This window comes from Cricetulus griseus, chromosome 3 (assembly GCF_003668045.3).
Source record: "Cricetulus griseus strain 17A/GY chromosome 3, alternate assembly CriGri-PICRH-1.0, whole genome shotgun sequence".
In the NCBI taxonomy this organism is placed as follows: Eukaryota; Metazoa; Chordata; class Mammalia; order Rodentia; family Cricetidae; genus Cricetulus; species Cricetulus griseus.
This window is the reverse complement of record NC_048596.1, coordinates 199,627,817-199,655,007: the sequence shown is the minus strand read 5'-3', so window position 1 is coordinate 199,655,007 and position 27,191 is coordinate 199,627,817. Positions and strand designations below refer to the sequence as shown.

At 40.6% G+C, this 27,191-nt stretch overlaps 1 protein-coding gene across 4 annotated transcripts in view; it reads left to right on the top strand.

Annotated features, from left to right (window-relative positions):
• Nucleotides 1-27,191, top strand: part of Ankrd11 (ankyrin repeat domain 11) — a 161,512-nt gene that overhangs the window by 64,737 nt on the left and 69,584 nt on the right. For all 4 annotated transcript variants that reach the window (XM_027410633.2, XM_035442745.1, XM_027410631.2 and 1 more), the window contains exon 2: nucleotides 2,726-2,802. The gene's annotated coding sequence lies outside the window, so the exon portion shown is untranslated. The remainder of the gene's footprint in view (nucleotides 1-2,725; nucleotides 2,803-27,191) is intronic.

Genomic DNA, 27,191 nt, shown 5'->3' with positions numbered 1-27,191 from the left:
TCACAACCCACAGCTACAGTGCTTGCTTACTTTACTTGGTTTCTTATATACAGAAATCATGAGCCCTTTTGTCATCTTTTTTTTTTTTTTTTTTTTTTTTGGTGAAAATAATCTTTTATTTGGATCGTGACAAGACCTTTTGGTTCTTTGGTTGGCTGGGGCATGCAAAGGAAACATAGTCTATGGGTTGCTCCATCCTGCTTAGAGAACATTTTTGTTTGTTTGTTTGTTTGTTTAAATTTTTATGTCATCTGTTGTTTTAAAGTGACTTTGCAAGGTTGGATACAGTAGTATTTGCTGTCTTTTGATATTAGACTTTGATATAAAACATTTGCGGAATGAAATTCTCTTTGTACCCTTAATTAAAGTCCTAGTTGTGAATTATAGAAATAAACTATTTTAGTTTAATCACAAAATGGAATTAAAGGGTGGAGGGATCAGTAGACTGTTGGCTTTAGGCTCTCTCCCTCTGGTTATCAGGAGGGAGAAGAAGGTACCCGGTGCTGTCCTCTGAGGTACTTCAAGCTGCTTAGACTGCTGTGATGGGTGTGTGCATCCACTAGCTCTTTTTCCTTTGCCTGTGAGGATTCTGGGCTTTCTTCCCACATACCACAGGAACCCTTGTTTTGAATCTTGTAGTGTTTTGCTTTTTTTTTTTGAGCTCTTACTATACACAAAGTAAATTCAGCATAATAAATTTCATGTGGATTTGAAAGATACAGCTATAGGTAGCTTACTGCTTCCACAGATTTATTTTTTTTTTAGCTAATTAAAAACAAATTCTCAAAGTTTAGAAGCTAGGAATTCCAAGATCAAGGGTCTGCAGATTCATTGTCTGAGATTTATATATAGTCTATGAATTGAAAATAGAAGGAAAATTGCACACATACAACCTTTTTCTTGTCATGGTATAACAGTTGTTTATGTGGTAGCCATAGAAATGTTTTAAGTGTTTGAGGAAGGCTGTTCCTAAGTTCTATGCAAATTCTTTACTTTATGTAAGGGACAGGACCATTCTAGAGTTTGCTGTCTCCATTATAGGATCCTGGAATCAATCTCCACAGATTCCTAAGGATGGCTATATTCAATACATTCCTTTGAGACCTGTTATTAAATTGGAATTGGCGATAGATAAATGGTTCAGGAGTTAAGAGTACTTGCTGCTCTTGCAGTGGACCCAAGGCTAGTTCTTAGCACCAACATGATTGGATTACAACCATTTGTAACTCCAGTTCCAAGGGATTGGATGCCCCTCTGGTCTTCAGAGGTACCAAGCATGTACATGGTGCACATACATATAATGAAGGCAAAATACTCATATACATAAAATATTAATAAATACTTTTAAAAAATATAGAGAGAATCTGTCTTTTGTGTGGAATGAGCTAGGAAATGGCACTGGCTGCTGGGTATGGGCTTCCCTGTAACTGGTGGAAGAATTTGCCTTGTGTTCAGTTTTGCGGAGCCACTTGGCGTACTACTATGGGCTTATCTTATAGAGGACACATCTAAATCCATATTCCAAAACACCCCAGCTACAGTTGCTCCCATATAACCATATAAGGTATTCAGGCACTCAAGTGGGTTACTCTCCTCCCCAAACCAATTGTGTTAGGAAGAACATCAACTTAACTTCGGTAGGTTGCTGTACTTGTCCCCCTTCCTGCCTTCCGCATATGGGTGTTTTACCTACATGTATGTCTGCGTACCATGTGCATGTCTGATGCCTACAGAGGTCAGAAGAGGGTGTTAGAGTTATAGACTAGAGTTATAGACTGTAACTAGTTATAACTAGAGTTATAGACTGTAAACTACTATGTGGGTGCTAGAGATCAAATTCAGCTCCTGGAAGAGTAACAAGTACTCTTAACACCTGATCCATTCATTATTCCAATTCCCAGAGTCACCATTTCTGAATTTTTATTTCCAGAGAAGGACCTCGTGTAGTCCATGTGAGTCTTGATATTATCATCTAGTCAAGGATGATCTTGATTCTTTTGATTCCGTATCCCAAGTACTGGAGCTGTAGTACCTAACCTTTGAATTACATTCTGTGTCTTTGAAAATGGATCCCTCTCTAGATAATGAGTATGAAAGTAGATTAAGGATGTGAAGGCTATAGTTTGTCCTATGCTGGCTGATAGCTAATTAGTTAATGACCAGGAATATTTTGTACTGGACCTCAAGCATAGTCTTAGAGAGAGGCAGGGTTGGGGGAGGGGAAGGGGCAGTGGAGGGAGGGAGAATGCTCAGGAATGAGGTAGGGGTATGATATTCTGTAGAGGTTTTAACAAGAATTTCATAGAGGACGCAAAAATGTAAGACTTTGATAAAGGTTTGATGGATTATGTTGTTTGGATTTCTGTTACGCTCTATCTTAGCTTATTGATAGAAGTTTGTGATAACTATCTGAAGATGAAGCAAGCTGAGTTCTGAATTTTGACCTAGGGGAGGGAAGGAAGACAAACCAAGCCAGGCCATCAAATAATTATGGTGGGACGTTCCTTCACTCTGTCCTGTGGGACTTTGTTTTTTAGTGTTGAGAGTAAACACTGCTGTAAAGCAAACCATCAGATGTGAGCCCTTTATAACTCTAGACCAGCTAAAGCTGTACCTTAGTAATATCTTGTTATATTATAGTTGGTCCAGATAGAAAGACACTAGAACTGTAAAAGAGCTAAGAAGAGATTAGTGTTGACTAATTTGTTCTTCCTGTTTCTTTCAGAACATATTGCCCTGCTGGAGTTCATACCCATTCCTGAGCAACACTGATTTTTATTTTTCTCCCACGACATGGAATCTGTGAGTATTGCTTCTGCATTTGCTCTTGGGCCTGATAGAGTTTGTTTCTTTTGAGAGTGATTTTGTTGAAAAAATACTAGGTTGATGGTCTTGTCTACAAAATAAACTTTATTCTTCTACCACCTCTACATAGTTTGTAGACCCAGCAGTTGCTGTGTTTGTTTAGTACTATGTGTATGTTGTATCAGCTGTTATCATGAAGAATAGCTTTGGAAATGATCAGACAGGTCTGGCTATTGTGACCTGGCATCTTGTGCTGGTTTGGGAGCTGTTATAGGGGGGCGCTGTAGCTTTCATGGTTTTCCTAGTTTGAGGCCAGGGTTGTGTGGTCAGTTGGGAGGAATTAGATCTTTGGCTGATAACCTCTTGAGAATGACTGGCATGCGTCTGAGAATAAGAACATCTGTCTCCATAATGGCTAATTTGGCCTTGGGTCCCACCATGGGATAAAAGTTTCTCCTGAAGATACTCATTATGGCTGGCATATTGTTTCTCTTCTCTAATGGAAGAATCGGTAATTGCATGAAAAATTCTTGACATAGTTTAGGTTTTTATTTCTTGCCCAGCTATTAATGTTTTCAAATGAGTAGCCCCAAAATATGTTATCTTTTAATGTTATTTTAAGAGACCTCCCTATTACCTCTTTATACAGAATTTTCTTCATCTTTTATCTTGGTCACCATTGTTTGGCCCCTTTGAAATGGATCTGACTGGTTGGTCTTTCTTTTCCTTGAATTTCTTGAAGGAAAGGAAACTATGAGGGCTGGAGAGATGGCTCATGGTTAAAAACATTTGCCTCTCATCTAGACGATGTGGGTTTAGTTTTCAGAACCCACATGGTGATATACAACCATCTATAACTCCAGTTTCAGGGGACCCAGCATCATCTTTTGGCATACCAGGTACACGTGCAATGCCCTTGTATACACCTAAGCTATACACACAAATTTAAAGAGAAAGAGATAGGTGTGGTGGTACGACCTTTTAATTCTAGCACTAGTGAAGGAGAGAGGTGGATCTCTGAGTTAGAGGCTAGCCTGATTTATATAGTGAGTTCCAGGATAGCCAGAGTGAGACCATGTCTTGAAAAACCAGAAGGGAGGGAGGGAAGGTGAGATTAAAAAGAAAGGAAACTGGCTGCAGGTCTTAAGTAAGTTAATACAGAGTGTTAGCAATAGAAGCTAGCCTGGCAGTAGGAGTGTTTCTCCCCCCCCCCCCCCCCAATAGAAATTTTCTAGGCTTGAAGGTGGTGGATCTAGGTTGTAAACTACAATGGGCCACTGTTGAAAATGAAGAAGAAAAAGGCAGTAGTAACAGTGAAGCAAAATTCTACTTATCTTTTTAGTGAAAATTGATTGTTAATATTTCATGATTCTAGAGATGTATTTCTCTAACTAGGATAAAATCATATTAAGATTTTTAGCCAACAGGATGTAGGCTTGGCCTACTTGGTCTGGGCTCTGGTGGATAGAGTTAATTTGAAGAAAAATATTTATTTTTGTGTATGAATGTTTTGCTTATGTGTTTGTCCATGCACCACTTGCATGCTTGACTTTCAAGGAGTTCACAAGTAGATATTAGATCCCCTGGAACTAGAGTTACATAGGAACAGAATTGTGATCTGCCATATGGGTGCTGTGAATTGAACTCAGGTATTCTGTAAGAAAAACTGCTCCTGACTGCTGAGCCATTTCTCCAGCTCTGATGCTGGCCACTGAGTTCTAGTGTACTCTGGCCACTTGTGCTGTCCTTTGTGCAGTCTGCTTTCTGTCCCTTAAATCATAAGCACCATTTTGTCTTCCTCTTGCCTATGTGTACTAAATGAAGGTGGTTTCCATGTAGATAAGAGTGTTGCCTTCTCACAGTTAATGGTTGTGCTTCCATACTTTTTTTTTTTTTTTTTTTGGCTAGTGACTTCTTCAACTTCTGGATATAGAATCCAGAATGTGCATGGAGGGTGTAGTATCTCTTTTTGTAGCAGTTGTTCAGAAGAGCAAGTATTTTTAAGTTGTGCCCTTTCTGCAAGTATGCCTGGGGGAAATGTCTGTGCTGTGATTGAGCTGCTGGCACAAGGCGTGTCTGTTCTGGAAATGGTTACATATGTGTATAACTCAGAATTAAAGGTCATAAAGCACTTTTGCCAGGGAAGTAAATCCACTACTGTCTTTTTACAATTAAAGAAACAAGACAGGTCACACCCAGACTTAGGACTGTGATGTGTTCTGGCTGGAGTATTGCTAGAAGTCAGTTGGGATTTTCTGTAATACATCTGTTGCATCAAGGAGCTCTTAGAGGAAACCTTATTGTAGAGTTAGGTGCAAGGAGAATCTCCTTGAGTAGATCTTCAGGACCTTAAATCCCAGTGGCATGTATTTTGGTTAAGTGACTGCAGCATGGTCTGGGGCAAGATGAGATGGTTAACTTGCATATTACTGTTAAATAAGTATATGGTGTTTATTTTGTTTTCTTTTTGTTGCTAAGGAGGACATCTGTTGTAAGCCAATGAAAATTCCTTTAGAGTACAGTTTCAATCAGGTTCTCCTGTTAAAGATAGGTTCTCATATTCCTCATTCTAGAAGTCATCAGTGTAATTGTGATAATTTCATATTTGTAGTACTTTGAAAACCTAAGTAAAACTTGGATGTGTGGTATTTGAACTTCAGAAGGTGCAGGTAAGCTGATGTGCATGTAGTTGGACTTTAATTTGGGCAACCAACTCACAAATAATGACATGGAGACTTATTAATTGTGAAAGTTTAGCTGTTAGCTTAGGTTTGTCCCGATGGCTATTATAACTTAAATTAGCCCATATTTTTATTTATCTGCATTCTACCACGTGGCTTTTACTTCTCTCACATTCTGTGTGTCTGACTCATTCTGCATCTCCAATGCGTTTCCTCTGCGTTGTGATCATACTTTCTCCTTTCTCTGCCCAGAAGTCCTACCTATCTCTCCTGCCTAGCTATTGTCCATCTAACTTTTTATTACGCCAATCACAATAACACATCTTCACAAAGTGTACAAATATTTTGCAACATTTCCCCCTTTGTCTAAATAAAACGAAAGAAGAAAGTTTTATTCTTAACATAGTAAAACTATACACAATAAGAACAATTATCAAGTACGGATTGCATCCATAATGTCAATTCCATTTGTATTTGGCATATTTGGAGAAAATACTCTATCCTATCTTAGTGAATTCAAAGTTTTATAATTAGACTATTTTCTATCATAATTTGTATTACGAGCCCCAAAATATCCTTGTAGGCCTTAAAACATTTTCTTAGATAAACAACTTAAGCTTTTATGTCTCTGACCCTTGTAAACATACATCTCTTTTGTAAGTTTTTTTTTTTTTTTTTGGTTTTGTTTTGTTTTGTTTTGTTTTGTTTTGAGACAGAGTTTCTCTGTAGCTTTGGATGCTGTCCTGGAATTCGCTCAGTAGACCAGGCTGGCCTCGAACTCACAGAGATCCACCTGCCTCTGCCTCTGCCTCCCGAGTGCTGGAATTAAAGGCGTGAGCCACCACTGCCTGGCAACTATTATTATTTTTAATGTGCATTGGTGTTTTGCTGTGGGTGTCGGGTCCTCTGAAACTGGAATTACAGACAGGTGTGAGCTGCCATTTGGGTGATCAGATTTGAATCTGGGTCCTCTGGAAGAGCAGTCAGTACTTAATTGATGAGCCATTTCTCCAGTTCTTGTAAGTTTTTTTTTTTTTTTTTTTTAATTTGGTAACAAAATGGTATAGTCTTTAACCCTTAACAGAGACCCAAGAAGGATTTAATATTACCTGAGTAAACAGGAAGTGTTGAACAGGCAGCTTCCAAAACTATAGAAATGACAGAAACAGCTGGCTGCCAGGACAGTCATCCAGGATTGCTCTAACATTGGGGCATCCATCTTTGGCCTACATGCCCAGAATATCTGACAGACTTTTCTGTCAAGCAAGAATTTTGAAGGACTGTCCTACCTAGTCTTGGCAAAGTTTGGCAGTTCACTTTGGACAGTATACTGTTAGCATTCGAGGCAAGGACAGTTATTTGCCCAAGTGGAATGTTTGATGTGTCTTCTGGAAGTTGCTCTTATTCCTAGTCAAAACTTCCTAGGCCAACAGAACATGAGCCAAATAATAATAATAATAATAATAATAATAATAATAATAATAATAATAATAATAATATTTTCTAGTGGCTCTCTAGGGGGTGTTATAGTGAGTGGAAGTATTCCTTTTTCTACCCCTTGATTCTTGGACCTGTGAATCCTGGCTATGGGAGAAACTGTAGCATATATTGGATGCTGATTCAAAGCATATGCTGCTTTCTGGAAACCCTGTCCTAGCCCTTCATGCTTCTGCCACTTATTGGCACTGTAACTGTGCCCTCAGAATGCCATTCTATCTATCAGGCCAGCTACTTCAGGATGGTGGTTAACATGGTAAGACTAGTGGATTCCATGGTCATGGGCCCACTTTTACACCTCTGCTTGTGAAGTGAGATCCTTGGTCAGAAGCAATACTGTGTGGTATACTATAATGGTCGATAAGACATTGTATAAGTCCATGGATGGTAGTTTTGGCATAAACATAATGAGCAGGAAAGGCAAATCCATAACCAGAGTAGGACATAATCCATAATCAGGAAGGACAAAGTATTGTCTGTTTCACGGAGGAAATGGTCTAAAGTAGTCAGTCTGCTATCATGTTGTCGGCTGATCGGTGGGAATGATGCCATATCTGGGTCTTGGTGTTGGTCTCTGCTGTTAGTTGATCAAGCACTCAGCAGCAGCTGTAGCCAGGTCAGACTTGGTGAGTGAAAGTCCATGTTGTTCAGTCCATGCATCTCCATGTCTTCTACCATGGGCACTTTGTTTATGGGCCCACTGGGCAGTGACAAGGGATGGCTGGGGAAAGAGACTGATGACAGTCCAGGGAATGTGTCATCTTATCTATTTGATTATTGAAATCATTCTTATTGAAGTCACCTTTTGATGATCATTTGCATGGAAAACACGTATCTTCATATTTTTTGCTCATTTGGAGAGATCTATCTACATATTTGTTTCCCAGATGTCTTTCTCAACCAAATTTCTAATTATGGTCTTTCCAAGTCCCTGACCATTCAGCCAATGTTTTGGCAACAGCCCCATTAATCAGTGAACAGTCGCACAGATGACCAATTTTCCTCCCAAACAAAATGTATGACCGTGTGTGCTGCCTGAATTTCTATCCACTGTGAAGATATTCCTTTGCTGTTGTATCTTTCAGGGCTGTTGTAGAAAGGGATATAATGCTCCATGTGTCCATTTCTGTGTTCTGTAAGTGGAAGTTTCTGTTCCCAAGCAGTTCAGTCCCAAATGAACTCACAGAGGCTTATGTTAATTATAGTCTGTTTGGCCTATGGTTCAGGCTTCTTAGTGACTAGCTCCCTCTTAATTATTAACTCATTTCTATTAAACTGTGTATCTCCATGTGGTCTTGGCTTACCAGTGATGCCTTGGCCTCTTTCTTCCTTGTCAGCTACATGGCGTCTCTCTCTAGACTCACTCTTCCCAGCATTCTCCTAGTTGGTAGCCTCACCTATCTTCCTTGCCTGGCTATATACTGCCTGTCCATTTCCCAAAACAGCTTTATTTATCAATCAATATGAGAAACATATATTCACAGCATACAGGAGGACATCCCACATCAGGGTGGTGTCCGAATAAACATGCAGAACCATCAGAAAGTCAGGCCTTAATCTTACCTTTCCCAGTTGACCAATCTTAGGGCACATTCCAGGAAGCTAGCTATAGGTTCATGCTTGGTAGCAGACAGCATTACAACAGGAGTAGAAACCTAAGTTTTTGGGTGACTTCTTCATGTAACTTGCTTGGGCCAGATGACATATATACCACTTCCATTTGATAATGGATTGCTGCTATGTATGTCCTACCCTGTTGACAGTGACCAGCTCATGTTGCATAGTAACTTGAATGGTCCATTGCCAAATATTCAGTTTGTAGTACAGCCCAATAGCAGTCCAAGAGCTGTCTCTAAAAGGGAATAGTTGTCTGCAGATGATGTTAGGGCCTTGCTCCAACATCCCAAATGTCCCATTTGATTCACCTGTACATCTACCAAAGTCTCCAAACAGCATCCCTACTTGCCACTGACACCTCCAGTGCCTTTAGGTCTGCTGGATCATATGGTCCAAGTGATAGAAGAGCTTGGACAGCAGCCTAAACCTGTTGAAGAGCCTTCTAAGTCACTTGGTATATGGGCCAGAATACCACATCCAAGGGAGGAATGTGCTGTCTCCAGAATCTAAATAGACCCACTAAACATTATGCTTCTTTCTTGGTGGTAAGAGGGGCCAGATATTTCTTAAAAGGAATATCTCTGTATGCCTCACACTACTGGACACCTAAGAATTTCACTGAGGCAGAAAACCCTTGAACTTTGGTTGGATTTATTTTTCATACTCTGATGTACATATGTGTAACCAATAAGTCCAAAGTGATTGCTACCACTTGATCACTTGGTCCAGTCAGAATAATACCATCACTAACTAGTAGACCAATGTGATATTTTGAAGAGACAGATGATCAAGATCCCTTTAAACTAAATTATGCCACAAGGTTGGAGAGTTAATATATACTTGTTGTAAAACCGTAAAAAGTATATAGCTACACTTGCCAGCTGAAAACAAATTACTTCTAGTGGTCTTTATGGACAGCTGCATATCTTGTACCAGGAGATGTGTTAATCTGCTTAATTTAAGACACCACACCACATCTGGTACAGCAGCTGCAATTGGAGTTACTACTTGGTTGAGTTTTTGATAGTTTACTGTTATTCTCTGCAATCCATCCATCTTCTGCACTGGCCAGATAAGAGAGTTAGAGGAAGATGTGGTGGGAACCACCATTCCAAACATCTTTCAAGCCCTTGATGGTAGCACTAAGTTCTGCAGTCCCTCTAGGAATGTGGCTGTGTTTCTGATTCACTATTTTCCCTCAGCAGAGGCAACTCAAAAGGTTTCTATTCAGCCTTTCCAACCATAACAGCCCTCATTCCCCAGTCAGGGAATCAATGTGAGAATTCTGCCAACATGTAAGTATATCTGCCTCAATCAGACATTATAGAACTAGAAAAATAAATACAGGATGAGTTCTGGGACCCACTGGATCTATTGTGAGTCAGATTTTAGCCATAATTCCATTAATCACCTAACCCCCAAAAGCCCCTTTTTTATTTAACTGGAGGGCCACAATGTTTCTTGGGTTCTCTCAGAATCAGGATCAATTCAGAACCTGTTTCCTGTAGCTCTCTAAGCCGTGTGATCCCCCCCCCCCTCCCTCCAGTGTACAGTTACCTTTGTGAAAGGCCATAGGTCCCTGTTTTAGTTAGGGTTTCTATTGCTGTGAAGAGACACCATGATCACAGCAACTCTTAAAAGGAAAACATGTAATTGGGGATGGCTTACAGTTTCACAGGTTTAGTCCATTATCTTCATGGCAAGAAGCATGGCAACATGCAGGCAGACATGGTGCTGGAAAAGTTGCTGAGTCTATGTCATGATCCACAGGCAACAGGAAGTGAACTGTCCCACACTGGGTATAGCTTGAGTATATATGATACCTCAAAGCCCATCCCCACAGTGACACTTCCTCTAACAAGACCACATCTCCTAATAGTGCCACTCCCTATAGGACAAGTATTCAAACATGTGAGTCTCAGGGGGCCATACCTATTCAAACCACATTCTCTCTGGGGAAAGACTGGAGAAAGGTTAACACTAAAATTCTTAGTTTTATCAAGGGCCTTCCTCAGGGCAACCTTGCCATCGTTTCATCCAAGGGATTCTGGGTCCGCAAACTGATCAGGTCTGCAGATTAGTTCACAGGCTTTGATTCCCTTTCCCGCTATCCAGTGTAGCCTTTCTTTTATTTATTTGAGTCCCGAGGTGCCCGTCGCCATCCTTTGTCATGCTGTGCGTGCCTCCCCCTCCCCAAACAAACTAAAATGCAGTAGGCTTCTGTTTAATGCCTGGAAACACTCTGATTGATTGATTAATCACTACCATAAAAATCACATTTTCGGTGCTGCCCATTATCATTTGCTTCATCTATGTTGCCCATTGTAGTGATTATGATCACCTTGCCTTTACAATTTAAGTGCTGCCACCTGGCTCATGCTACTTCAGGGCCCACTTAAACCCATTGTATTTAATTAATCAAGTTGAGCAGCAGTATCTCCACCCCTAAGGTCTAACACAAGAAAAAGGGGGGACAACAAAGCTTTTCTTTTGGTACCCCTCTCACCATTTTGCTCCTTATTGGATTAGTGAAGGACATGTCTTTGGGGCCTTCCCATTGTGAAGGATTAGGTCCTATACAGTGTATCTACTCTAACTTTGCAATTGAGCCTTAAAGTCCCTTCATTATCACTAACCAAGGGATATCAGGCATCTCCAACTCCTTTTCAGTTGGTCATCCTTTGACAAATGCTTTAGCCAACCATTCAAACAAACTTTTGACAACTTTTTAACTGTATGAACTTCCATATTGAACCTAGAATCTTCACTTTAGTGAGCCCATATCAATAAATTCAGCCTGATCTAATTTTATGTTCCTTCCCCCATTGTACCACACCCTTAAAATGCATTCCTACAGGTATTCTTCAGATCGCTTGAATGAATTACCAAACTCATTAAGCTCATTAGAAGTGTATAGCACACCTCTTCAGGGACTACACTTTCTACCTCCCCTCTAGGAGCCTGCTTAGCCTTAAGTCTGATTATGAATCTAGAGGCAACTATTTGTGAGTCCTGAGGGACATCAGGGTTGTCTTACCTGGAATTTCCTTCAGAGAAAGTCACTGTTTGTTTAGTAGATAATGATGGGTTAATTTCCTTAGTCAAAGGAGGGAGATATACTAATACTTCAGGGGGTGGGAGTACATCTTCTGCTGAGGATGACTCTTGAGAATTTTTAGGGTTCTCTCACATATTACCATTTCATGTTACAGGATCCCAGTCTTTGCCAATTAATGCCCTTTAACTACCACCACCCTTTGAATCTAGGACTTGAACTTTCTTGGTAATTCAGCCAATCTTATAATGAGGGCTTCTATTTGATTTTCCACAACTTGAGCTCTATGGCTTCAGAATCTTAAGTTTCAACCATTTATGTGTACCCAAAGCCAGTCATATCCTGATTTCATTGTCATCTTTCACCATATTCTCAGATGCTAGAAGTTGGTTAATGTTATCATGGAGAACATTCTAGGAGCAACCAACCAGCACCATCATTTCTTTTACTTTTTCACAAATTGTCAAAAGTTTTATATACAAAGTCACCAAATCCATTGCCTCTCACAATTAGTGAATCAGGATAATTAGATATATTTGTCTCCTTAAATGTATAAAATAGTTTACACCATGGGCTTCCAGTATTTTCTGAGTTTCTAGGAGAGGCTTCAGTAACTGTAGGTGTTGGCAAATTGGAAAGCCTATTCCAGGTAATTGAATAATTCATCCTTATATATCTTACTCTAGAACTACTTCTGGCACCAGGGTTGTCTAGAGGAAGAGAACTTACATAATGAATTAATAATTAATGAATTAATATATATGTTGTATGAAGATTGCATAACTATAGATATGTATATCTCCATTCCCAGTCCCTTTCCCTGCCCCCCCATCCTTTTATCTTTATGTATATGAGTATCCCATGTGTGTATGTTTTCACCATGTGCATACCTGGTATTTGATAAGGTCTGAAGAGGCCATTTGATCATTTGGAACTGGGGGATACTGACAGCTATGAGCCACTATGTAGATACTAGGAACCCAAGTTGGGCTCTTTGCAAAAATGTCAAGGCTTTTTAATTTCTGAACCAGATGCATTTTGTTATATATGTGAACAGGTACTTGGACAAAATGAACTCTTTCATTGCCTTTAGGTGTTGACCCAAAGTTGTGATTCTTGTGAATTCAAGCTGCTGCCTTAGAATACACTTTGTATTGTGATAGAATGGCCACTTAGGCTTTTAAAAATACTACATTTATTTTATGTGTATAAGTGTTTTTGTCTGCATACATATATGCGCACCATGTGAATGCCAGTTGCCTGTAGAGTTCAGAAGAGGGTGTTGGAACTGGGAGTTACAGTTGCTAGTGATCCCCACCATGTGGATGCTGGGGACCAAACCTGCGGCCTCTGTAAGAACAAGTGCTTTTTAACTGCTGAGCTATCTCTTTAGCCCCCAGGACAGTCACTTATTAAAACCTATACTATGCCTGGAGATGTGGCCCAGTGATAACAATTTTTTTTCACCATGTGTTAGGCACTGTGTCTGAACCCTATCATTTTAAAAGAAAAGTATATTTAAAAAAAAAAAAAAAGGACGTTAGTGTTCTAGGAGAAGTGAGCATAAAGGACAGAAACACACAGCCTCCACATACCAGTGTTCTGCACCAGAATAGTCTAATAGCCCACTAAAGAATGTTCACTGACATGTGGTTTTAACAGAATTCAGGCTTTACCTTACACAGGAACTCACTCTGGGCTCTGTTGAAACTCCTATGGGGTTGTTGAATCTTTTGTAGGGGTTGCCTAAGACCATCGGAAAACACAGATATTTACATTATGGTTCATAACAACAAAATTACAGTTATGAAGTAGCAATAAAAATAATTTTGTTGTTGGGGTCACCACAACAAAAGGTTGCAGCATTAGGAAGATTGAGAACGACTGCTTTATAGTATCATACAGACCAGTTTTACTGCTATAAATGTCACCCATGTCTGACCGTTTGACCTTCTCGCTCTGACTCCTGGACAGATGTGGACCAGTTTTACCTTGCAGTATGTCTTGAATTAGAATCCTATATCATGTGTCTCCCCCGCCCTCCCTCCTGTTGTTTTGTTTAGAGACAGGGTCTCTTTATACACCCCTGCCTGACCTTGAACTCACTATGTAGACCAGGTTGGCCTAGAACTCGTAGAGACTGACTTGCCTCTGCCTCCAGAGTCCTGGGATTAAAGGCATGTATTGACATGCTTGACCTTGTTACCTTTTTTTGATGGACTAATGGACATTTAAGAATCACCAATGTTGCCGGGCGTTGGTGGTGCACGCCTTTAATTCCAGTACTCGGGAGGCAGAGGCAGGCAGATCTCTGTGAGTTCCAGACCAGCCTGGTCTACAAGAGCTAGTTCCAGGTCAGTCTCCAAAGCCACAGAGAAACCCTGCCTCAAAAAAAAAAAAAAAAAAAGAAAGAAAGAATCACTCATTCTGTAGACCAGGCTGGCCTTGAATTTAGAGATTCACCTGACTCTTGAGCTACACTAGGGCTCTGTCTCAGAATAACAAAAGGAAAAAAAAAACATAACAAATGTTAGTCTCAGGCCAGGAATTGGTGGCACATGCCTTTAATACCAGCACTCAGGAGGCAGAGGCAGGTGATTTTCTGTGAGTTCAAGGCCAGGACAAAAAAATACAGAGACTACAAAGCAATACAGAGAAACCCTAAAACCCTGTCTCGGGTGGGGGTGTGTGTTATTCTCCTTTTTTGATCTGTTTCCTCCTGTTTATAAGCATTTGTTATCCATGATGTACAAAGTGCTGCATACACCTGTTAGGTATCTTCAATGAAGGATAAGAGGTCTATTTAGAATGCTTCCTACATGGTATCATGGAGTGTTTGTTGCCTCTCTTTTAATTCTTGGAGATCCTCTGTGGTAAGCATCACCATGCTACATGAGGAAGAGAAAATGGCAAGTTTAATAGGGAACTTCTCAGAGTCAGGAGGATAGATGTTCTGCCCTCTAGTTATGTAGATATAGCAAGAGTGTATCAACTGAGTCATTCAAGACTCTCATAGGAGGAGGTGTGGGATGAGGAACAGATCTGGGCTTATGGAAGGCTCCAACAATGAGTAGCACCTGGGTGGGTTTTTATATTGTTTATTATAGATAAAGTTTGAAGAAATAGCCATAGATTAGAAAAGGAACTTTGGGTTAAGGAGGCCGGTAGAAGACTGGCTGAAGGTAGTTGACTGTCTTAGATACAGATTAGGTCACATGGATGGCAGTTACAAAGTGTTTTCTTGCCTAGATTATGTAATAGGTTAAAATCTTTGTCCTTCCTCTTCCCTGGTGTGCGGTTTTGTGTGTGGATAGGACGTACAGTTTCTGGGTTTGTGGATGACCTATGATAGGGCATCCCTGAGATTGCTCTCTGCTGGACCAACTCTGTTAGGTTTGTTGCATTAGCAGCTAAGTTCTACAGCTTCAGGTAGTGCAGGTGCCGTTCTGACCCATAATTCTGCCCATGGTTCCTGCCCATAGTAAGTGCTTCTGAACTTCTTTGTGGGGCATCATGGAAGATGATGATAATCATACTTTCACTTTTTTTTTTCATTTTTTGAGACAGTGTTTCTCTGTGTCTTTGTTCTGGAACTCACGCTGTAGATCAGGCTGGCCTTGAACTCACAGAGATTCATTGGCTCACCTACTTCTTTTTTGTTGTTGGTTTTTTTTTCATCTAATTCTTTAATCAGTGTAAAATACATGAAAAAGAGACAGATATCTACTTAGAAGTTGTATTCTTCAAGTAGTACACCTCCGTGTGCTATTCTTCAGACACCAACAATTTCTATCTTTACTGATTTTCTTTTCTTTTTTATTTAGTGAGTTAGCTTAAAAACCCCCCTCTGGACCTGGGTTCCATTCCCAGCACTCATATAGCAGCTCACAAATATCTGTAACTACAGTTCCAGGGGACCTGACACCTTTACATAGGCAAAACAACAGTGCACAATAAATAAATTAATTGAAAAGACTCCCCTCTGACATTCTTCCCCTTTGAATAAGCATGTCTGTCTGTGCGTGCCTGTCTCCCTTTTACTGAGGTAATTGGTATATCTGTGTCTTTTATTTAAAGTAAACACAGTGGTTTTGGTTGTATTTATTGTGCCATGCAAGCTTTCCCATTGCTTTTACATTTGGAAGATGTTCTGTGGCTATTTCTCCCCAGAACTTCACACATTCTGTTCCTCAAGCTTTGTGCTTATACTATTTCCCAAGGTGACTTGTCTCTAATCCTGATTCCTCTCTGCCTGGCTTCATCCTCTAGCTTCTCTTAAGGTGTGTGGCAGGCCCCCCCACCACACCCCAAGCTGTGTTCTTCAGTGTGCGTTTTTTGTGTTCTATGTCCTTGGCATACTCAGTTTATAGTTTTCATGAAAATTACCTGGTTTTTTATTTCCTATTTTATTTTTTCCTGCCTTCAGTCTCCATGTACGTTGCAATGCTGGAGCTATCCCCCAGCTCCTTAGTGTACAGTTTAGAGAGGTGATTGTTGTTTTGAGCCCAGTGATCCTTCCTGAATGTTCATTTCTGACTGACTCACAGCCAGTGTTTTGTTCATCTCACAAGTGGCATTTTCATCTCTGAGGTTCATTTTAGTCTATGTTTTCTTCATATCCTTTATGTTTCTAGTTACGTTTTGAATATGGGAGTAGTATTAACACTGTTCAAGACCACATCTACTAATTTTGACATTTGTGTCAGCTTTGGACTGTTCTCACTTGGTTTCTCACCCCACCCTCCTTAGAATTTTTTTTTTTTATTTACATGCCTGGTAATTTGTAAAAACATACTTTCTGTTTCTGAAAATCAGATTTAGAGAAAATTGCACAAATAGCAGAACTCTTACATAATTCTCACCTATATTTCCATAATTGCTACCATCTTACATGCTACCTTGATCTAAACTAAGAAGCCAGCATTGACATATTAGTGGTAACTATAACTTCTTAGAATATCTCAGGCTTTACCTAATGTCCCCTTGCCGCCATAGTGCTGTATCTGGTATACTTCATCACATTTATTTCTCCCTCTGCAACACTCCCCCTTCCCTCTTTACTATGGACCTGCTAATCTCTAAGGTTTAATTTTTGTATCTTAGAAGGGTGTGGAGGTGGGTGTATTGTTCTGATTTTAGTTCTGTTTTGATACCTAGGTGACTATTTGACTCATATCTTGATTTTATTGGCTCAGAATCACCTCATGGCAAGTGGCTGCTTGCATAGAAGAGGAAAATAAGTTCCTTGCAAGTCTAGCTTCTTTTCAAGGGTTGTTTGGACCTGTGTTCCCCCATAACAGAAACAGCCTTGAGCTCTGTAGTCTTGTTGTGAATGACACCTTAGGATTCACAGACAATTTGGGTTTTGTTGAGCCCAGAAAGAGGTTTGTGGGAATATGTGCTGGAATGGTTGTCTTTCCAATGTGCACTTTCTCGTAGGATAGGAGTTTGAAGTCTAGGGCAAGCGTAAGAGAATATTCTCTTTTCTGAGGGAAACTGAGGTTGAAAATGGAGGTGGTCTTAGAAAGAGGACATTTTAGATTTCTTTGTCTTGCTATTTATTCTCTTATGAGGTTAACTTCAGGGTGCTGAGTAGACAAGTATGAAGAGTCTCTGAGGACTCTAGGAATGTAGTATTTTGAGGAGACAGATGTTTGTTTTGACCTCTCTCAGTAGAAGTTGCTTGAGGAACGGACCATGGAGGCTGTTCTAATAGTATCACTTGATACTATTAGAATTTGGCTTAGGTTGTTTTAGTTTTTATTTTATGCGCATTGGCGTTTTGCTGTGGTGTCGGGTTCCCTGGAACTAGAATTACGGACGGTTGTAAGCTGCTGTGTATTGGGAGAGATGTTGGGCTCCAGCCCCCACGGACTGGGTCTTGGTGAGTTGCTTGTCAGCCAATAATTACAGGTGAATCCTGTTTTCTAGGCCTGGATTCTGTGCCCCACTGGCATAAAAAACACGAGCTCTTACACCTGGGGTTTTTCCACTGTGCTGTAAGTCTGTATATAAGGCTGCTCCCTCCCTGCAAAAAGATGGACACACACACATCCTCCTACCACAAACGACCGGATGTCTCTGCCTTTAACTAAATCCCCAGGCTTTTGCCTGATACTTGGACTTAGTCGTGGCACGGGTGCCACAAGTGGAAGTTCCATTAGACCTAGTTGTGGCACAGTAGCCACATAATGTGGGTGCTGGGAATTGAGCCAGGGACCTCTGGAAGAGCAGTCACTGCTGCTGTTAACCACTTCGTCATTTGTCCAGCCTCCTAGCTCAGGTTCTTGGCTTTGTAAATGGTGCTTCCTACCTCCTGTGCCTGAACTCTATACTTTACTGTATAGTCTCAGGCCACCCTGACCTTCCTGACTGTGTTCTGTTCTTTCTGACCTCTTGAATTCACCTTCTTTCTCTGCAGATATATATTGAATAGATGGTGGCACACAAAGCTAGCCCCTCTGAATGGTGGTTACAGACAGCATGGTGGTAGGATTCATCTTCTACTGGAGTTTGTGAGGACTATGCAGGTTATTTCTCCATGTGTTTCCTTTGCAAGTAGGGAGAGATGGATTGGCCTCAAACTCAGAGATGCTTGCTTCCCTGTCTCCCAAATGCTGGGAAAAAGTCTGGCCTTGACTTAGCTTTTATTATTGTTGAGTTAGGTCAGACTTGTTATACGGTGCTAGGTATGAAGCCAGGTGAGACAAGTACTCTATCACTGAGCCATCACCCAGCTGCCACACCTTCTTTTGGGGTTGTTTATTACCTTTAATTCTTGAGCACCAGAAGCTGTTAAAAATCTCCTCAGAAGCAGATGTGCTTGTTCTGTTCTGTGGCTTCATTTGTCCCTATGTTTTTAGCCTCAGGAATGCATTTGAGTCTATACCTTCTGCAAACCCTAGCCCTAATGATAGTCATGCAGCCCATGTCAGCTTATTGAGACTGGTTCATCTTATGTTGCTTTTCCTTCTGGGAAAGCAAGTATTTGTCAGGCTCCACAATTCCTAGATGTCCTGCAAATTACATGTCTCCCCTTGGGTTTTGTCTTTCATCAAAGATTTGTTTGATCTTATTGCAAAGATGTACACTCTTTACAGGCCATGCATCTCCCTCAGTTGTGCTATAATGCCCACAACTCCTTATGGGGACATGTTGACATTCTGTTACTGTTGTAGGTGTGCTTCTTGGAGTCATGTTCTAGAATAGTTTCCAGAACAATTGAAGCCCCATGAGTACTAAGGATCAAAGGAGTTAAAAATGGCATCATTGTTTTGCAAGAGAGTATGTGTAAGAAATAATAGCTTTCCACAGTGAATTTCTTATTAGAGGCAGGAGCTTTACATATACTCATTTGGGTTTGAATAGAAACGTTACTAGTTTGGAGATACAGAAAATAGTGTTAGGCAAATGGTAAATTTCTATAAGAATGTTGTTTCTAAGAGTTCATTATATAAATTTTTTTAACCATATTTCTTGGGAAATTCCCGAGTATGTTCTTCTTGTAAGAAATTAGAATATTAAAGATACAGCTTGAGTTTCCCATATCCATCTAGAATCTAATAACCTAGTATAGCACCTGTACACGAATTAGATGTGTGCTGTTAGATGGATTAGTGTGAACTGCTACTGAGTTTCCTCTAGTTTTGTGTCTAGTTTGAGTGTCAGTTATTCAGTTGGACAGAGTCCAGTTTTATTAACAAGACATGCATTCTCTGTGACATCTTGAGTAGAAGTAGTAAAATGTGATATGCAAACAAAGGAATGCAGTTATGTAAATCTTTATTTACAAAACCAGATGGTGAGTTTGGAGTGATGCTCAGTGGTTAAGAGCATTTACTTGTGTGGTTCATAACCATCTGTGAGTTCAGCTTTAGAAGATCAATGCTGTCTTCCTACCTTTGGCATCAGGCACCATGCGGTGCATACACATACATGCAGGCAAAGCATAAACTGTTATTTTATGTATACATAAAGATAAGTAAACTGTTTTAAAAAATGACATAGATTGCCGACCTCTTCTCTTTGACTCCTTCTCATCTTACCTGTGAAGAGAACTGCAAAGATCAGTAAGCAGAAAATTTAGTGGATTTCTGTTAAAATAATCCAATATTAATGTAGTTTTTGTTTGTTTTTAGTAATTGTCATGAATATGTTATTTGGAATTTTTTCTTTGGCAGCACCTCTTTTTCTTGCCATTTATTTACACTTAAATGTTCCCCCAATTCTCACTGGGAGGAATGTGGGTGAAAGTCTTCTAACAACCTGTTTCCAAAGCATATTCAGAGAATGTTGACAGTGAAGGAGGGCATGTCAGCTCTAGTAGGTACCACAGAGTAGGTGGAGACAGGAAGAAGGTGTTTTTGAGGGGTAGTGGCAGAAAGGCTGAGAAACTAACAGTGTTGATAACAAGTCTTGGGTCCCAGTAGAGACAAACAGGAATAGGCCCCATCTTGACACTTTTCTGCCATAGGTTGTGGAGATAGAGTCTTAGATAAAATTCATCGGTATTTCTTTTACCGATGAATTTAAAGAAGGAAATGAAGCTGATTTATCCTGCATTACAGTCTTCCTCTGATACTGTGTAGCATGTATTATTTGTTTAGACTCAGACCCACATATGTGTCCTGGAGATTAGTTTTTTTGAGACAGCTTTAACTACAACAACCCTAATCATAAGTGACTTTGAGTAGTCACTCAGGCCAGTCTTACAATCTGCAAATGCCATACATGTTACATGGGTATAGGGTGTATTGGGTGGGTACAAAAGCTGTATGAGAAAGTGTGCTCATACAAGCTGTGTTCTTACGACATTCCCATGGTCTTGGCTATACAATGTTGTGTCCCACAGGCTTGATTTTGTGAAGCAAAGTAGCTGACAGGCATGGAGAAAATAATTTGATTTTCATCTAGTCACTTGCTCATTTTTTTTTTCCTCTCAAATAGTTGGTTTCTAGTAACCCTGAAGCTGTAGTTAACTTCATCCCCTTCAAACACCTGCTCTGCAGAACTTCCACCCTTTTCTCCCCTCCCCTGTCCACAGGGTCTTATTATGCAGCCCAGGTTGAAATGAAACTCAACAGTCATCCTGAGTGGTAGGATCAGAGGCATTCACCATGATGCCTGAGAGTGTCACTTTTGGAGTATATAGGGCAGCTCTGATCTCTGGGATCTGTTGTTATGCACTGTAGTATCAGTGTTGGGGTCAGACAGTGTGTCTCTATTGACATGACTGACAGTGCTTATAGTGTAAGTTCTTTTACCTGTTGAAAACACTGTCATTGGATTTGACCTTCTTAAAATTTATTTTCTTTTTATGTGCATTGGTGTTTGGCCATGGGTGTCAGGTTCCCTGGAACTGGAGTTACAAACAGTTGTGAGCTGCCACGTGGGTGCTGGGAATTGAACCCAAGTCCTCTGGAAGAGCAGTCAGTGATTTTAATCACTGAACTATCTCTTTAGCCCCAGGAATTCTTGAAGGGGACAGTAGCACAGAACTGTGAGTGATAAACTAGTCCAGCCTCCAGTGTTGATTTGATTGATACTGTTTTTTTTTTCCGGTGTTAGATTATTTATTTTAGAAATCTTGTTTTATTGTTCAGTTCCATTATTAATTAAAGTGCCCCATGATCGTGAGAAAGTTACTGACTTGATTGTGTGGCATGATCTTCGAAGACTTTTCCATTACTTTTATTCTTGAGGGCATTTTCTAAAAGGGTTTTGGATGTGGTACTACTGAAGTAAGAAAAAGGTGTTTTGTTTTTTAAATTTGACAAATAATAGAGGAAGACAGAATCAAGATGATTTGACAGTAGTTTTTCTTAGAATATTTACTGGATATATTTACTGTATGCATATGGGGTATGCATACAGCCTCTTTGCATTCTACAAGTATACTTTTCGAAGTAGACAGGATCATTTAGGAAAACCAGCAAGATTCGATTTAGAATTGTTGATAGGAGGCAATGAGTTGCAAAATCACTGTGAGACGTTTAAATTTTGCTGTAGCCTTTTAGGACATTTTGAAATATCCACAAACTGAGAGATTAGTGTGCTCTGTGGTATGTCCAGTTCAGCAATAACCAACTTGTGATAGTTGGGTCATTGCTTTTTTGCCTTCTGCTAGGTGCCTTTATCCACCGAGCCAGTTTGCTGATCTGCAACCAACCTTCCTTCCTTCCTTCCTTCCTTCCTTCCTTCCTTCCTTCCTTCCTTCCTTCCTTCCTTCCTTCCTTCCTTCCTTTCTTTCTCTTTCTTTCTTTCTATTCCCAGTTCCTTCTCCCTCCCCTGCTCCCCACTAATCTCCTGTCCCATCCCCTTTCTGCTTCCCAGGGAGGGTGAGGCCTTCCATGGGGATCTTCAAAGTCTGTTATATCACTTGGAGTAGGGACTAGGTCCTTCCCCATGTGTCTAAGCTGAGCGAGAGTATCCCTCTATGTGGAGTGGGCCCCCAAAGTCCATTCTTATACTAGGGATAAATACTGATCTACTACCCGAGGCCCCATAGATTGCTGAGGCCTCCTCACTGACACCGTGTTCAGTGGGTCTGGATCAGTCTTGTGCTGGTTTCCCATCTATCAGTCTGGGACCCATGAGTTCCCCCTTGCTAAGGTCTGCTGTTTCTGTAGGTTTCACCAGCCCGGTCTTGACCGATTTGCTCGTCATTCTTCCCTCTCTGTAACTGGATTTCAGGAGTTCAGTGCAACCACTTTGTTAGTGAGAAGAGGTGCATAGTGGACAGATGGCACCCTGTTGCTGCAAGCCTTTCTGGGTAACAGTAATATGTTTCTCACCTCGTTAGGAATTCTTTTTTTATACATGACAAAGTAAAAAATGTGGAAGATGACACAAGTTGCTTTTTATCAGTCTATTTTACAGCAGTTTTCATCTTGATATTAACTTGAGTGATGGTTTTCTATAGAACTTTAGTTTATAAGTCTGTAATTGGAGAGGAATCTTGTCATTGGTATCCCGAACCCTACCCCTCTTGTTTTTAGTAGTGCTGGTGATGGAAAAGAAGACTTTGCTCAGGGTAGGTAAGTGCTCTATCTCCAAGCCATCCCCTAAACCCTCATCTCTGGTCTTTGGGTTCTTAATTAGTATTAGGGTTCTTCAGAATAACAGAAATCTATAGAATGAATATTTCTCTCTCCCCCACCCCCCCCCCATTTTGGGGTTGGCCTCAATGAGAGTCTACCTGTGCATGGAAGAGCTTGGACATGATTGAAACCAAACAGAACCACACCAGATGTCAAAATTGACTCTCGGAATGTCAGTCTTTTTCTTTTTTCTTTTTTCTTTTTGGTTTTTCGAGACAGGGTTTCTCTGTGTAGCTTTGGAGCCTATCCTGGCACTCGCTCTGGAGACCAGGCTGGCCTAGAACTCACTAGAGATCTGTCTGCCTCCCAAGTGCTGGGATTAAAGGCGTGCGCCACCAATGCCTGGCCGAAATGTCAGTCTTTTATCTTAGGTTTTACTCTATGTGGTATCATCTGTGACCTGTAATGGGGAGAAGGGCTCCCCCTGATTGGCTGCTTAAGGAAAAGAATTTTTCCTTTGTGAACACATTTTGGGTGACTGTGAGAATCCTTATGCTTCTCAATGGTTCTTACTGGTTGGAACCAGCCATTTATGTGCATTACAAAATAGGGAATTTATACTCTTTGGTACCCACCCCCATTTTATTGAGGTCTAGTTGACATGAAAACATAATACGTACTTAAGCATATAATTTGATGGTCAGGTATGGTTCCCCATTTAGTCTCAGCACCCCCAGCACTTGCAAGGCCGAGGCAGGCCAATCTGTTAGTCATGGCATCCTGGTCCACTGAGCAAATTCCAGGACAGCCAGGCTACACAGAGAAACCCTATCTTGAAAAGCCCCAAAACTAAAACAGCAACAAAATAATTTGATGCATTGGGGCTGAAGAGATGATTCAATGGGTAAAGAATTTACTATACTGTACAAGTGTGAAGGCATGAGTTTGGCTCCCCATCACCTGTATAATTGATAGGAGAGGGTGGTAGACTCTAATCCAAGTTCTCAGGAGGTGAAGATGGGAGATCACTAGGCAAAGGTGGTTAGCTAGTCTAATTGAATCAGTGAACTCTGGGCCTTAGTATTTAAAGGTGGAGAAAAGACATTTGGTGTCAACTTTTCTTATCTACTAATTGGATGAATTTTCAATTAAAATATTGTATTTGATGACTTTATATATGTATATAATATTTTTTGGTCATACCCACACACTGCTTGCTCCTTACTCTTCTATACCCTTCCCTCAACAAGTCCCCTTCCTACTGTCGTGGCTTTGTTTTTTTAAAAATTAGCTGAGGATACAAAATAAGTGAATGTATTTTTAAACACTCACTACACTTTGTCTCCATTGTCATAACAGAAGAAGGCAGAAGCATGCCACAGAGTAGAGTGGCCATTTCATAGCCTTTTTTTATTTGTTATGTATTTGCCTTGAGATGAATGAAGCCCCTGAAAAGCTCTTTTTTTATCAAATAAATAAATAAATAAATAAATAAATACATACATACATACATACTCATACAGTAGATGGGATATTTGAGGTTTCTCCTAAGGTGGAGGCTTTTTTCTTTAGAAACAATCTTATTTTACATATCAATACCCCATCCACTCTCCCATCCTCTCATGTTCCCCGCCCCCCCAACCCACTCCCCAAGGATAGTGAGGCCTTCCACAGAGGATCATCAAAGCCTGTCACATCATTTGGGGGAGGGTATAGGCCCTCCTCTTTGTATCTAGGGATAAATACTGGTTCCACTGTTAGAGGTCCCATAGACTGCCCAGTCCTAAACTTCAGAGGGCTTGCTTCAGTCCAATGCTGGTTCCCCAGCTTTAGGACTAGAGTACCTGTGCTCTTACTAGGTCAAGTCAGCTGTTTCTATAGGTTTTTCCAGCATCGTCTTGACTCCTTTGTTCATCCCTCCTCCCTCTCTACAACTGGATTCCAGGAGTATGGTTCAGTGCTTAGCTGTGGGTGCCTCCTTCTGCTTGCTGCCATCAGCTACTGGATGAAGGCTCTAGATTGGCATTTAAGGTAGTCATCAATCTCATTATAGGAGAAGGGCATCAAAGGCGGCCTCTCCACCACTGCCTAGATTCTTAGTTGGGGTCATCTTTGTGGACCTCTGAACATTTCCCTAGTGCCAAATTTCTCTTTAAACCTATACTGGTATACTGTCTCCCTCTATTAAGGTATCTCTTTTCTTGCTCTCCTCTATTCCTCCCCCAACTCAGTCTTCCTGATCCCTCTTGTCCGTGCCCCCCCACCCCCAGTTTGTTCAGGAGTTATTGTCCCTTTTCCCTTCTTCGGGGTACTATGTATTTGTCTCTTAGGGTCCTTCTTGATTCCTCATTTCTCTGGTGTGGATTGTAGGCTGGTAGTCCTTTTCTCTGTGCCTCATATCCATATATGAGTGAGTACATACCATGTTTGCCTTTCTGTGACTGGGTTACCTCACTCATGATTGTTTCTTCCAGTTCATCCATTTGCCTGAAAATTTCAAGATTTCCTTTTTTTTTTTTTTTTTTTGTTGTGTTTTTGGTGGGGGGCTGAGTAGCATAACGTGTGCTCTAAAGTTATCCTTGATATGGTACTTTTGCTTTTAATTGTCTTGTTTGTGAAATGAGTATGGCAAAACTTAAGGGAAGAAAGGCTCTGAGGGTCACTGCTGCAACTATTTCCTAAAATATAAGCAAGTCATTTGTTGTAGGTGGTAGTTAGTACTTGCTTCTCTATGCTTAGTGGAGGTATCTGCCTCATAGCACAGGTATCACAATCCAGGTGTCAGTTCTGGTGGTCTTTGCATGCACAGCTGCTGTGTGAGGTCATGTGTGTGTGTTGTCTTCCCCTTCCTTCCCTCCCTCCCCCAATCTTTGCCTGGAATGTTGAAGCAGAGAGGTTTCAGAATTGCTTACTTGTTATGAATCTATATTAGGCCAGGATCTTGTTGGATGGGACTTGATGACATGGAAGAAGGTAAGAGGTTTGTCTTCAGCATCACTTCTAGGCCAAATCCTAACATGTTGCCCCTTCTAGAAACTTCTCCATCTCCTTAGTGCTCAATTCTGAGAAGCTTAAGTGTGTGTGTGTGGAGGGGTTGTCAGTTTCATTCATTTCAGTTTTTTTTTTTTTTTTCTACCAAGTGACTGATTTTTCAATGGAGTCTCATGATGTAGCCATGGTTAACCTGGACTCAGAGATCTGTCTGCCTCTGCCTCCCGAGTACTGAGAGTAAAGACATGCACCACTATGCCCCTTACCAAGTGAACTTTTTCCCCTACTACTACAAACTGTTCATCTTCTCATTACATTTCTGAGAATTATGTTTCCTTAGAGTTCCTGACCCTTACTATGGGGCTATAGCCCACTCTTACTAAAATAAGTCTGCCTTGAAAGAAGTTTACATTGTAGTTTTTAGGGAGTCTGTAACTGTGGCATGCCATACTATATATGCTATGGACATTGCAACTGAGGCTGGCATTGACTCTCAGCCCAACCTGATTTGTTTTCTTGTAATTTTATGTCAGCCCCTCCCATATTTTCTCTTAGTTTCCTTAGTGCTAGTACTTTGCAAAATTAATGATTTGACACCAGGATTGAGGATATTTAGATGAACTGAGTTTTACGTGTGCTCAGGAAAGTGTGTGTATGCCTCAACAATTATGTTTTTTCTTTATTTATGTGCAGTGTTCTGCCTGCATATATGGTGCCAGAAGAGGACACCAGATTGCAGTATAGATGGTTGTGAGCCACCATGTGCTTGCTGCTAATTGAACTCAGAACCTCTGGAAGAGCAAGCAGTGCTTTTAACCTCTGAGCCATCTTTCCAGCCCTCTTTTTCTTTTCTTTTTCTAAAATTGTACATGTCGTATCCTGTTGTCAGTACTATAGCCAAGACAAGTTTATTGTCTGCCTTAAAAAAAAAAGAAAAGATAGTGTGAATACATGATTACAGGTACCAGTGAAGGCCACAGAGGCTTCACATCCCCTTGAACTAGAGTTACAGACAGTTGGGAACCACCACCTGGTGCTGGGATAGCAGTACAGTACTGTTGACCCTTGAACCATTAACCATTTCTCCAGCTTAGTGTCTGCTCTTCTCTTACAACCACATGAACTTCCCCTCCTAGCATCTAACAGCTGCTGATCTGCTTTTTAGCTCTATGCATTTGTCTATTATTGATCCTTTATGTAAATGAAATAGTATGTGGTGTTCTGTATCTAGTACATTTTTCTGAGACTAATGTATTGTTCAAGGTTCATGTTCCTTTCCTGTTACAACTAAATTGTGATTGTAATACATTGTATGGCTGTGTCCCATTTTATTTGTCCATGCATCATTTTGGTTTATATGAGTTGTTTTCTAGGTTGTTTTTTTCTAATTTGAATGGTGTATCTCCATGTATAGGAGAATGTGTGTGGATGTTTCATTTTCCCCTGGGTTTATATCTAGGTGTTGGTTGCTCTACTGTCCCAAGTTTTGATTGAAGCCAGTTTGGA